This window comes from Pseudopodoces humilis, chromosome 3 (assembly GCF_049639895.1).
Source record: "Pseudopodoces humilis isolate 2021_Gansu_Grassland_sample_001 chromosome 3, ASM4963989v1, whole genome shotgun sequence".
Taxonomy (NCBI): Eukaryota; Metazoa; Chordata; class Aves; order Passeriformes; family Paridae; genus Pseudopodoces; species Pseudopodoces humilis.
Genome location: NC_142202.1, coordinates 43,709,904 through 43,724,087, shown reverse-complemented (window position 1 = coordinate 43,724,087; position 14,184 = coordinate 43,709,904). Strand labels below are relative to the sequence as shown.

The 14,184-nt window shown below is 36.6% G+C and overlaps 1 protein-coding gene across 3 annotated transcripts in view; it reads left to right on the top strand.

The window, feature by feature from the left end:
- The window catches only part of SIPA1L2 (signal induced proliferation associated 1 like 2), a 127,020-nt gene that overhangs the window by 23,461 nt on the left and 89,375 nt on the right, over positions 1–14,184 (top strand). For all 3 annotated transcript variants that reach the window (XM_014263642.2, XM_014263641.2, XM_088052883.1), the window contains exon 2: positions 2,653–2,725. The gene's annotated coding sequence lies outside the window, so the exon portion shown is untranslated. The remainder of the gene's footprint in view (positions 1–2,652; positions 2,726–14,184) is intronic.

The following is a 14,184-nucleotide window of genomic DNA, read 5'->3' as shown; positions in this document are numbered from 1 at the left end:
AACTAGGCTTTCCTGATGAGGATGCTGCCTCTTTGCCCATTTTTCTGGAATCAATTTCTTCTAAATAGACAAAACTTTTTGGGTATAGAAAGAAAACTTGTCCAGTGAAAATGAGAGATCTTGTACTGATATTATTCTATCTTTCTGCTTTTCCTACAACAACAAAATAGGAATAGAAAATATTAAAAGATTGGGACATAAATAATACCATATAATCATGCAGAAAAATAGTTTCCTTGTAGTTGAAAATGAGGTGCAGTATATGGCAGGCCACAGTTATGAATGTCTTACTTTTTGCCAAACAGGACTACTAACAAGGATTGACTTTCCCATGCAGGAATTATTTCTACCTGCATTTCAGGTATCTTTTGATGTGAGCTCTTCTTTGCCTTGTCTTTGGCCAACTTGACTTCCTTAGTGACAACTCCTGTAGAAACAAGGTACTGGTTTTGAATTGCAGTGGACATTCACATAAAGGTTAAGAACCAACAAATAAAATCCATTTTTATTCCATCCTGGAGAATAAAGCAACCCAGATGTGACTCCATGAGTAGTAAAACATGAGATGCCCAGAAAAAACCAGATCTGTGATAGTCACCTAATGCACAGCAATTTTAGGATGTCCAGTACTACAAATAACTTTTGAAGTACATGAAAGAAAATAGGCATCATTATCTCTGATTTGTAATTTGTTACTTTATGTGAGTTTAAAGGAACATACATTACTCAAAATTTTATGAGCTTTATGAATGTAGGGGCAAGATGTTATAAAGAAAACTTTTGACTACTGTGAGATAATAAATTAGTTTTGGACTATATAACATTCTATTTCTTCTCAATTCTTAAATTCTTTTCCTGATTCAGTGTTCTGTATAAGAACTTTGGATTAAAGAGAAAAATTAGTATGTGGACAAGGCCTAGTGTTTTCCCATTTGGCTGCCTCACAAAAGAGCAACATAATCCTCTAAATCCTACTTTGAGGATCAATTGATTCCACTTTCTGCTCCCATAAGCAGACAATTTAAAAATTGTCTTTGAGACAGATATTTTGAAGCTTGCTTTTCCAGTGATTTGAATACAAGATTAGTTTGGGTTTTTTTGTGAGAACGACAATGCTAATAATTATAATATTCTCATAACCTTATTTATAGAAAACTGGAAGCAGTTTCTGTTGGAAAATGGACCAGATTCCGTAGACGTTCTAAGAAAAACTGTTTTCCATTTTTGCAGTTGCTTTCTTCTCATGGTTTTACTGTTGCCTTTCAGTATTTACTATGGCTTTAGTTTCAAATTTTACTGGAGTGAGTTTTATGTGTGAAATTTATCTTCATCAGATGTAATTTTTAGGTTGGGAATGAAGAATTTCTGTTTAATATCATGGGGGTTTTTAATTGCGTCTTCTGTTGGCAAACAGATTAGTTACCTCATCATACTGGTCAGCACTACTGATAGAGTTTAGGGCTTTTTTTAGCTCTCCCATGACAACTGCACTGGCCAAGGTGTTTGCTCAAATTTTGGATTGTACCTACACCAGGAGTTGGGTTTCTGTATTTTTTTTTTTTTTGCTAGTGAGAGCATATTGATGAAGGTAGACTTAAGTGGTTGCCTAATTTTGTCTAGACCTAGAACGAGGAACTGTCCTGCATTCCATCTGCATAGGCTTTTTGTTTGTTTATGTTACTGATGTCTATAATACCTAGATATGCAACTGACGCAGGATTCTGAGGCTTTGTGTTCTTTTCCATTGTGTGCACTATTCTGTAAAATACCTATTAGAATTATTTTTGTCCTTATGGTGGTGATTTAGTACAGGAAATAACATCTGTTCCTGCTGTGTGTGTGTTCTTTTTCCTTTCTTTCAGTATGAATATAACATTGTGTATTTTCAAGCCAGATTTTACCATCTGAGATCATGGTAAAACAAATTCCTTTTGAAACTTTGCTAGCTCAGATATAAAATAGCCAAATTGCCTTGCTGGTACTTGATAGTTTTAATATTTATCTCTTTCTAACATTGATCAGACAGACCTAGCTAAAGTATTTTTATTTTACATATGCTTTTATTTACCTTCATTGAGAAGCAAATATCAAATTGTCAAATGTAAATTTTGCAGTGTTAGATGCTTTCTTGGCTGTAAGTCATCCCACAGAATCCCAGAGCATATTTCTAAACCTTTTGGATCTACTCGCTACTCTTTTCTCTCAAAACTTTTTATGGAACTTCATGACTTTTTCTCATCCTTGTAATTGAAAAAATCATTATGCTACTTGGTTTTTACAGTACACTCCTAGGGATAGCTGTGGACCCTTTATGATAACCTTGGAAATAGAGCCATAATGAAAGAGTCTGTTGGTTCAGCACCTTCTGGCTCATGACCTTTTGCCTTAGAAACGCTTTTTTTCTAGTTACTGCCAGGAACTTGCAAAGATGACACCTTTAAATTCTCTGTTGCAACACATGCATACGAAACTGTGCTGATTTTTAGAGCCAGGGAGTTGTTCTTGATATTTTATTTGCATGTAGAAATGACTAGATTTTCATTTTACACTAGTGTTTATTTCAGGTTTGTTTTTTTACTTATCCCTTAATATCATAAGGGGACATGTTCACCTAAAACCAAAAACAATAAACCTTTCTCATTTGACTTGCAGGTATCTCCATTTTGTTGATATCAGAAAAAAAGTGACTGAAGCTGGCATCCTTTGTGAACTCTTCTAGTCAAAGGTAAGCATAATTTCTAACTGGTGGCAAATATGGTTTTGCTATGTTTGTAGTACTACCCTGCCTTTTAAGTAAAAAGTGCTGCTGTCTTTCTTGGTGTTTGACATCTCACACACTGTATTTCCTTGGGATGCCTAAAGCACCCTAAAAAACCGTAACATAACTTGTATGGCTTGGTGTACAAATGAATAAAGAATGCTTTGGGTAGGAAGGGACCTTTAAGATCATCGCATTCCACCCTCCCTGTCATAGGCAGGACATTTTCCAGTAGCTCCGTTCAACCTGGTCTTTCACAGCTTCTCAGGATGACCTGTTCCAGTGTTCCACCACCCTCACAATAAGGAATTTCTTCTTAGTATCCAGTCTAGACCTGCCCTCTTTCAGTTTGGAGCCATCTCCCCTTGTCCCATCACTGCATGTCCTTGTAGAAAGTCCCTCTCTGGCACTCCTGTAACCCCCTTTGCCTACTGAAAGGCTGCTACAAGATCTCCCCTGTCTTCAGGCTGAACAAAACCTGTCTTCAGGGGAAGCTCAGCCTATTTTTTTAAATCTGTAACTTGGCAGATTGCCTCTCATTAACGTTGAACTGTACGGTACAATCAATATTATAGAGCTGTTATTGTACAGAAGGATTATTGTGTTCTGTAATGCATTAGATAAGTCAAATATAAAATCAGTGTTTTGGTGATTTGGAAATTCTTAGCTTGGTTGTCTTCTGGAGAAGAGCTGCTATGACCAGAAATAAACACTTTGTAAGTGCTAATTTAGCTACTTGTGGACAATCCCTCCAATTGCCAAAAATCATGACATATAGATATTTTCTGCACCTGGAATTGGGAGCTGCAGTTACCATTCTATGCCTCCTATCTCTACAAACTCCTTGATCTAGTTCAACTGGATTGGTTTTAATTGTAGGGGTATGGCTCAGGCTTAGAAATACTTCATGTTGGCTGAACACAATCTGTAATCTGAAGACATTCAGCATAGTAGTTATCTGTTTCTATCATATTTCTGAAACCAGTAAAACTTCTAACTTCATTTCAAACTACATATTGTTTCAAGGACAAAAAAGATTCTGAAACAAGAATTTAAAAAAAAATTATCTTAAATTTATTATGTGCTCAGAGATTTGTATGAAGTAAGATAACTGCTTTTTGTCAACGTATTCAAAGCATCATAGATTTAGGACAGTCTGAATAATTGATCCTCCTTGCCATGCTTGCCATATGCTTTGATGCAGGAGGAGAGATTGAACTTTGTGTCCAGCCACCTGAGCCCCTGGGCCCTTCATGTGCTACAGCAGTTAAACTAGGTGGATACTCAATAGCGATGTTGTTGTTTATCAGATTTTAAGTGGCTCCCTTTGCTCACATCAGGTTAATAGGTTTTTTCCCCTTCTCGTCTGAGACTCCATTTCTTCAATTAATGGTCAGTTCTGTAATACAGAATAAGATCACAAGACTCCCATGTTACTGAGCTTGATGAAGCTCTGCTTTATTAATGGCAGAGTAGAACATATCTCTGAAAATCTTATCTACTACTTTTCATATAAACAATGTGCTTTTGCCTCTCTAGACTGAGAGGACAATACTGTAGCGTATTTTGCATTGTGTGTTGTCAATAATATCTTCATTTGAATAATGCTAATGTAGTAAAAGAGAACTTAACACAAGTATTTTTAGTCTAAAATTGTGTGCTAACCACTTCTAGTATTGCCCTTGCTTTATCTTTTGACTGTATAGTTGACCGATGCATAGTAGCTGTTTAAAGAAATCTGGAAGAAGCTGAAAGATATATATTGTATATTTTGCCCTCTTTCTATGGTTTAGAGTAATAGGTGTTATATATAATAATGCTGCAAAAAAGAATGATGGTTATATATGTCTAATCTTTAATAAATTGCATTGCTTTTCTTTCATAATTTGAAAGGTATTTAATACAAGGAATATTGCTGTTTAAGATGGGAGAAGAAACTTATGGTGTGCTCACCCCTGAACTAAATACACATTAATTTTTTTTCTTTGGGTTTTAATAATCCTGAAAAAACGTTTATGTCAAAATAATTCTTTTGATGTAGTTTATGATTATGGTAGCCATGGTACTGATTAGCAGGTTTGATAATCCTGACTTTGAAACATGTAATTTTGTAGACTATAAAAGTTTATTTGCTCTTTCTTATCATAAGTACAGACATAAGAAGATAGGAGGGAAATTATTTTAGTGGTAGAAAACTGATAGCAGCTTTATCTCCAGAGTTAAATAGTGAATCATTTATTAAAGAATGGTAACACTAAAAAGTAAAACGTTTGAAATTTCTTTTTCAGATGTATTCTAAAATTGGTTACACAAAACCAAATGTTTGAAAAGTGTTTACAATTTCAATTATTTTAAAAGGAATCTGAATTACTTACATGAGGTTGTTCAGCTGTTGCAACTGCACGGCTGCCTACATTACACTGCAGACGTACTGTTAAGGCAGAGGAACAAATAAAGAAATTGGAGGCTGTACATCCAGTAGAATATATGCATGTCAGATTCAAGTGATAAACTTATCACATTTGCTGAAGTCATCATCAGCTTTGTGGGTGATGTTTTCATTGGGAGGATGTGTCCAAATATATGATGTAGATACAGAATCAGTAAACCTAAATACAGCATTTAGTCTTCATTTTGCATCCAGAGGCATGTTTCCTTTTCATAATAATAAATCAATTTAAAACTAAACCTGTCCCTTTTTGCCTCCAGTTACTCATAGGCTGAACTACTAGCTACTGAGACTTTAATAATTTTATAGATGTTTAATAATTTTATAACTTAACATTATAATTTATTAATTAATAATTATTTTAATATATATTTAAGAATATCTAATAATTTTGATAGATATTTCATAGGGACACGTGTATCTAGGACAACCAATGTGATCCTATAGTTTGGTATTTTGGAAGTATTTTTGTGCTCTGGGAATAACCTGGTGTCTAAAGGCTTTATGTATTTTTGTGAGTTAATGAAAACATCATCTATTGACAGTTTGTGTATGTTGAGAGTTGTGATATGGGCATGGATAGAAGAATGTAGTTTGGGCATAAACATATCATATATTCAGAAACTAATGCAAACAAAAAATGTATAGCAGTAGGTTTGATCTGATAATACATGTGTGACATGATACAACTTTTTCACAGAAAATGTGGTGTGCATTTGGTGCAAAGAAAACTCTTTTCAGAAGCTGAACTATATTAGACAAATCGCAGAATTGCTGAAATGGAGAGGTCCCTCTTGAGATCACATAGTCAACCATCCCTGCCCAAGTTCAAGGCCAGTTGGATTTCAACTATCTTCAAGTGTGGAAACTCCACAACCTGTCTGGGCAACCTGTTCTGTTGTCTGACTCTCACAGCCAAAGAGTATTTTCCTATGTTTAGGAAAATGTTTCATGCATTTCCTGTCTTATTTCCCTCTTTCCTTACACTGAACACTCATGAGGAGAGTCTGGCTCCCTTTCATGCCCCCAGTTAGGCATTGGGTGAGACAGACCCCTTCTGAGCTTTCTCTTCTTCAGGATGAGCAGCCCCAGCCCCCTAAGCCGTTCCTCATGTGAAAGATGCTTTGATCCCTCAAACATTTTAGTGGTGCTTCCCTGGATTTGCTCCTGTAGTTCCATGTCATTCTTGTACTGGGGGAATACAGAACAGAATACTCCAGATGTGATGAGGGATTGATGATGGAATTTTAGCTCTAACCAGTAAATGAACAATAACTACTTTGCCATTTTTGTCGATAGCAGTGTAATATATTCAATAATTCTGTATGGTGTTTCATGTCTCAAATACACCTTTTCAATCTCCAAATTGTTATCCTTTATTTCCTCTGCAAGAAGAATTAGGATATACTTAGTGTGATGAGCCAGAACTAAAATAAGGACACGTAGCCCCCAACACTTAGGTATAAATAAAATATCAAGCTGCTTTATATTTCAAGGCACGCGTGCCTCAGTTTTGGAATGGCCCATAATCTTAATAGTTCTGTCACCTGCCACCTGAGTGGAAAGGTCTTAGGGTAAGTCAACCAATGTTTTCCTTAAAAGTTACTGGGTCTCACATCCTACAAAATACGAGTAATGCTATGGGGTTGTTTGTTTTGTGTTCAAAAAATCATACCAATCTGCAGAGTTGGTCTTCCCAGTCTGGTTCCCTTCTGGCTGCCATAAATCTGGCAGGATTGATCAGTTCAGGGAGAGGGCTGTTTAGATTCCTAAAGGCAGTGAGCCAAAAAAATATCTGTGCTATGCTGTGTCTCTCTGCCCTGTGCTACACAAAGTCTGCGATTCTGGAAAGATTTATTAGTTTGTTTGGATCTTTCCATTTAGCTTACTGGAGCTTGGAAAGAAGTAAGACTCTCTCACCTCTTCAAATGCTGTATCACTCTAAATAATGAAGAGATAACAGTAAGAAGCACAAGTTGACTCCTTGTAAAAGCATTAGTGAGGTCCTCCAAAATAAAAGTCAAGGTAAAATAACAGGCATGTTAGTAGAATGGGAAGAGCTTGCCAACGTGCATTTTGGGTTAGCTGTTTTGGAGAGGGAATAGGGGGGTAAAAAGGGAATATTGGCAGGTTGGGTAAGATAGTTAGGATCAAGAACTGGAGAGTGATGAGTCTTAGAAGGAAAAGAAACAGCTAATTAAAAAAAAATTGGGAGAAGCTAGTGTTAAACTTTCTTTCCCTAGCCCTCACCAAAAGTAGTATTTATTTTCTCTTTGAGGAAGAGGCTGATGTGCCACTGGTGCTAACTAAACAGATGTAAGAAAAAATAACAAATGCATTAATAAACAAATAAAAAGAATTTTTATTTTGAAAAAAAAGTTGTTGGGAGGGAGGGAAGAAAGGATGCACACCGGCCTGATTCCTTAATTAATGTAATCTAATTTATTTTAGTAAAACGATGTGTGTATTATTGTCTTATAAAAAGTGAAGGATTACAGTAAATTATCTTAATTGAAATCCTTTGTTTCTGGCTTGTGCAGAAAAAGATTTCTAATAAAATATTTGAAATAATTAAGAATTAACATGAATGCTTTTGAAGATAAACTGCAGAATGGGTCAAAAACATGTCCTATGAGCTTGTTTCTTGTTAGTAGTAGAACTGTGCAGGATGAGTGAGAAAGTTGGAAAAAAGAGTTATGCGTAAGTGAAGGAGAGACTTCTCAGAGAAAATTGGAGAAACAGGACATGGAACAACATGGTAAATGAAAAAATGAAAAAAAAAAAGCAGTTCAGGGGGAGCCAGAACCATTCTGGAATTAGAGCTGGTGCAGGATGTGAAGGGCAGCAAAAAACCTGTTGCAACTACGTAAGGAGTAGAAGGATGCTAGGGAAAACATGGGCCCACTGATGGTGGGGTAGGGGATCTGGTGACAACATACAGAAAAGGCTGAAGTGTTCAAGTGTAATTTTCACTACAGTTTTCACTTCAGTCTTTGCTAGTAAGACTGGAATCCCAGACAGTGTGGAGCAAGGAAGACTTACCCTTAGTGGAGGGTGATGAAATTAAGGGATATTTGAACAAACTGAGCATAAAGAAGTCCATGGGACTTGGTAGAATGCACCCATGAATACTGATGGAGCTGACTGATGTCGTGGTGAGGGCACTCCTGATTTTCTTCAAAAGGTCATGCAATTTGGAGAGGCTCCTGAGAATGGGAGAAAAGTCTATGCCTGTGGAGAGTCTGGGGAAGTACAGATGAATAAGCCTTGCTTGTCCCTGTGAAGGTGGTAGAGCAAGTCGTCCTGGAAGGTATTTCCAGATACATAAAGGATGAGAATATGACTGGGAGTAGTAAGCATGAATCGAAGCATAGAAAATCCTACTTAACCCACCTTTTATGATGAGATAGCTGGCTTGGTGGATGAGGGGATATGGCCTTGATAGATGGACAGTGAGATAGACTGAAAGGTTTAGAGGGTTTGTGATCACAGCAGCACTAGCTCCAGTGGGAGGTCAGTGGTGCACTCTAGGGACTGACACTGCGTTCAACGCTGCTTAATGTCTTTGTTCAGTGACCCTGTTGCTGGGACTGGGCACACCTTCAGCAAGTTTCCTGAGGATACAAAACCAAGAGGAATGTTTGATATCCCAGGTTGTTGGGCTGCCATCCAGAGGGGCCTCGATGAAATGAAGAGTGGGCAGAGGAGAACATTCCTACTTTGTAAAACAACAATGCCAATTCCTGCAGCTGGGGAGAAATGACCCCAAGAGCTGACATGTACTGGAGGTCAGCCACCTGCAAACAGCACTGCAGAAAAGGACTTGGAGATCTGGGAGGACAGCAAGCAGAACACAAGCCAGCAAAGTGTCCTTGTGGCAGCACTGATGAGGCCACACCTGGAATACTGTGTGCAGTTCTGGGTTTCCCAGTATGAGAGAGATAAGGACATATTGGAGAACATCCAGTGCAGGGCACAAAGAAGGTTAAGGGACTGGAACATTTTTCATGCAGTCAGATGCTGAGTGAGATGGAACTCTTTGGCCTAGAGAAGGCTCAGGAGGATCTCATCAGTCTGTAAATTCTTGGAGGGAGGGTGAAAAGAGGATTGAACCAGGCCTTTTTCAGTGGTGCCCAGGACAAGAGGCCATGAGTGTAATTTGAAGTACATTAAATTCCATCTGAACAATAGAAAAGGCTTCTGCTATGAGGGTGCTTGCACTCTGGAACTGTTTTACAGGAGAGGTTATGAATTCTCCATCCTTGAAGATATTTAAAACCTGACTGGACATGGCCATGAGCAGCTAATCTTACCTTACTGCAAATACGAGGTAGTGAAATGGATGGAAAGAAATCATGCTTTAAAAATAAATAAAAAAGAAAAACATTATTCCTGAAATTTCTTTAGTTTTTTTGGTCATATTTAATCTATCTGACTCAGTTTGAGCAGGGGGGTTGGGTTAGAAAAATCTCCAGTGGTCCCTTCCAACCTTGAAGATTCTGTGTGATTCTGAGAACACAAGGGAAAGGGAAGAAACTGGTGTGTATTTTATGAGCAGAAAAAAAGCTAGAACATATTGATAAATTCCATTAATTAAAAGATTAAGTCAAGGTCACCTGCAGCTCTTTCTTAATCAAGTTGTAGGGAAAATGCTCAGGTCATTGATTCCTTGGCTAGTGAGCTTAGGTAGCAGGACAGTAGACATCAGAATATTTTTCAGGCTCAGTTAATTAGGAGGGGAAAAGATTTAATGAGGTTTTAGAACCATTTTTCAGGGTCAAAATTGATTGTCTAAGAAGTCTATGAGAGCTTTGAATTTTGTGAAACTAGCTCTGCTGTAATATTTTTTACCCTGTCTGTGCAAGGTCTAAGTTTTTGTATTCAGTAAATTTTAGTCTTAAAATATCGATAATATGTTACAGATGACCTCTTGTTATATTTGATCTTCTCTTGGGTAGCCTGTCACATCCATTCCTATTGAAAAAAATGCAGACAGCTTAAAATAATCTCTTGCAGGCTGACCTGGTCTGGTTATTAACCAACACACTCTGAGACCTGTCTGTTTGCAAAGTTGAGGGGGGAGGAGGGGGCAAGAGGCGTGGAAGCATCTAGTTTCAGAAATAGAAACTCCACAAGTACTCTAATTATCTTTTATGGTTCTCTAAAAAGCTATTCATTTGCTGTGAATATAATTCAAATAATTCATAGTTCTTAGCTGTTAGGCTTTTTTTTTTTCCTTTTGTTTTGTCATCTCACTCCTGTCATTTAACCTAGTAACCTGATTTGCTGCCTTGTCAAATTCTTCCATGTGAATGGAGTGTGTACTTTGTCTTGCATGGCAGCCTGTGAAGAGAGAGAAGGAGGAATACAAACTTTTCCCAGATCCTCCACTTCATCTAGTGTCTGCTTGTGTACAGTTCCTCTGGTTTATCTTACTGCAAATACGAAGTGGAGAAATGGATGGAAAGAAATCATGCTTTAAAAATAAATAAAAAAGAAAAACATTATTCCTGAAATTTCTTTAGGCTTTTTGGTCATATTTAAGACCAGTGAAATTAACTGCTTTGGACAGTTCAGGAATGGTAGGGCTACATGCTGTCAAATGCTGAAGATCAAAGTCCACTGCAGCAACAAAATTTTCTGCAAAACATAAACTAAATTTGTAAGCATTTTTTGAAGTGGCTGATTCTAATGGAGATGGGAACACATATTTCCATTTTGTGTGCTGTTTGTTAAACATATATGCTAACTCCTCAGAAGAAAGGAGAAGTCTAGACATGTCATAAGTATGTGACATCCTTCCTTTTCTCATATGTCTATTGGAGATTATAGAAAAGTGATTTTTGTTATTGTAAATTATGGTAACAGTTAATTATGTTTGGGTGACTGACAGATTAGACTATTTCTACTTTTCCTTTTTTCATTTTTCTGTTGGCTCCAAATCACCATTCACAGATATTTACTTAATTTCTCTTACTTGGGAATTGATGTTATTGCTGTATCATTTCTAGAAACCAGATACAAAGAATGTGACTTTGATTTTTGGCTCTATTTTCATCTTTCCCTGAAGTAGGATTTATTTTTTTTTAAGAACAGAATGTTTAAAAATTTCTTCCTGTGTGTTTTTGAAATTTAGGATACACCTGTAAATAGATTTCTTTCTTAGATTTCTTTCTTTTTGCCTGTTTTGTTCTCTTTGGGAAGCCTTCTTTTTAGAATTTTGAAGTTTGGAGTGGGCTGCAGGTTTAATTCAAAACTATTTTCTAAGGACAGATAAACTGAGGGCATAGTCCAGCCCTTTTGCTTTATATATACTAATTATTAGATAATATTTGGCAGTTGGTAGCTTTGTCTGAGCAGGAGAAAGAGTGTGGATTATATAACAGCTGAACGCATTTCGACTAACTTTGTCTCCAGGACAGACAGAATTTACAGTACTTTTGGATTTAGTAAGGTAAAATTAGGTTCTCTCCTACTTTGCTTTCGATATACTTTGACTTAGAAACAGCGTTCCTAAATGAGAAATAAGTGATTGAAATACTTTGTTTTTATCAAATGGGTTAGTGTTTGCAACCATGATAGATTTCAGGTTAATGTAGTATGATATTACTGGATGAAGTAGGAAGGAAATTTGCTCTATCACAGCATTATGACCACTAAAAGGAGTTGTTTGGATTGACATTTTCCATTGATAAAAAGTCAAAATGAAGGCTATTTTTTAATTTATTTTCTTTCTTTTTTTTTGTTTTCTGTTTTTTTTTTTTTTTGTGCTAGCAGAGTGTCTCTTTAAAGAAGTAATTGTGAAAATATAGAAATTGACAAACTGCATACTGAAATTATGTTGTAGTTGGGAAGTGTGTTTAATCAGGATGATTTTTGCCTTGAACCTCCATGTGTGTATTCCTGTTGTCCTTGTATTTTTTTGTTATGAAGTTCACACAGGAAACAAAAATTCTCCATTGTTTTAGGTGTGTGTGTACTATGAGCTTGTATGCATAGCTTCTAGAACTGTGTACTAAAGCAATTATTTCATTGTTGGAAGCTTTGGGTTTCCCGGTCCCTCATCTATTTTCTGTGCAAATATCAAAGTGAAGTGGATGATGTAGTTTTAATGCTTCACTCCTCTGGTTGATTTGAAATTATTTGGGGGTTTGTTCTTTCATCTTTTACTGTAGTGCTGAGTGAAAAAAATCTTAACTAAACTGGGTTATTTATTTATTTGTTTGTTTGTTTATCTTTCTTTTGTGAGAAAAATCAGTTTCTCATGCTAACCCCTTGGTGCTGGCCATAAGATCAATAGATGGGTGATGAGGTGGAAGGAATTATTTTCCCCACTTTCTTCCAACTCTGTGTCTCAAATGTTAATACACATCTTAGGTTTTCTGTGTGACAGATTTAGTTGTTCTTATTCCTCTTGTTGACTTCTAAGTGTCAGCTAGGACTAGAATATACTTCCTTCCTCTTTTCAGCCCTTGAAAACCATGCTTATTTGCATGCAGACAGCAACCCCCATTTTTTAGATTCAGTTGTTGCCACCTTGATGCTCTGTCCTTTTAACATGGTGTATTTCCTTGAAGTGTTCAGCCCAGAAACTGCCCAGCTATGTTTGGCATACTGGTCAGTGAAGATTTTACTAAAACCTCTTTTTCATTTGTCTTCTCTAGGTAGCAGAAGTAGAGCTAAGCAGAGTGTAAACACTGTGAAAGATGTTTATTTATGTTTAAATTACAGAATGTTGTCAAATTACCTTGTTTCATAGCACTGGAAAGACACAGGCTCTGGAAAAAGGCCTTAATGGTATCCCATACCCTCTCTGCAGGCTGTCTCTATGATGGCTGGAGGTGAGTGGTTGGGGTTTTTTCAAGCACTTTTAGTTTGTGCCACCTTATAAAAAATGTCTTTACAAAAGCAGGATAGAAGAGTCTGCATGTGTTCTGTGGATGAATCTTTGTAGTATATCATTCATACTTGCTTTATTCTGTGGCTTGGTACCTTCTTTATGCAATTGTTATAAAATATGCTTATTAATTGAATCAGAATACGTCTGGTTTTGATACTGATTCATGTTTTAAAAAATATTTCAGTTTACCACATATGTGGTCTGTCAAGTGGAATTCATTCCTTCTCTGGAAGCAAACATTTCCAGTGAAGTGCCTCCTACATGTCCATTGCCCAGACTCAGGATCTGCTGCTGTTGTCTTGTCTATAATTATTAGATGTTGATCATAGCTAGAGCTGGGAAGTTTTTTAGTTTTTGTTTTCCTATTACGTGAATGATTTAGTTTCTAAGTATTTCTGTATTTGGCAAGAGTGGAGGATGCAAACTTTCCTCTAGATGCCTTCCCATTTCATACTAGCCTGTTCCTTGGTAGTTTCAGTATTTCACTGGCACATTGGTTGTTGAGGTTCCATTTTGTAAATCCACTAAGATTAAATCTACTAAGATTTAATTTACTTTCCAGTATTAAATAGAGACGTGAGAGCTTATTTCTTACCAGAATCAAAATGATATTGCAACAAAACAGGAATGCATAGCTTAAAATGTTACTTAGAAGGCAAGCTGTATACTGAACAGATTGTACTCATTTTTTAATTAATAAAATAACCTTTTTTCTAAAAACAAAAATCAAACAGCCCTCTTCCCAAAAAAAGCAAACCAACCAACCCACAAACAAAAAGACCCAACACAAAACCCTAACAGTACCAAAACAAATCAAACTCAAATTTATATCCTTCTCCGAGTATTTCAGGGTAGGAAGATGTTTGCTGTGTTATACTGTGTAGCAATATTAGATAATTTTTTCTGTATTTGTAGTTTGGTTCTACAGTTTCCACAAAGCTGCTTTTCTCCAGTGGACTCAGAATTTTTATGTTAATGTGTGCTCTTTCCCCAGTTACTTCACACTGGCACTGGGGTTCTGGAGAGTTCAGTGGAAATAATGCCTGTCTTGTTTAGCTTAAGCACAATATGCTACTA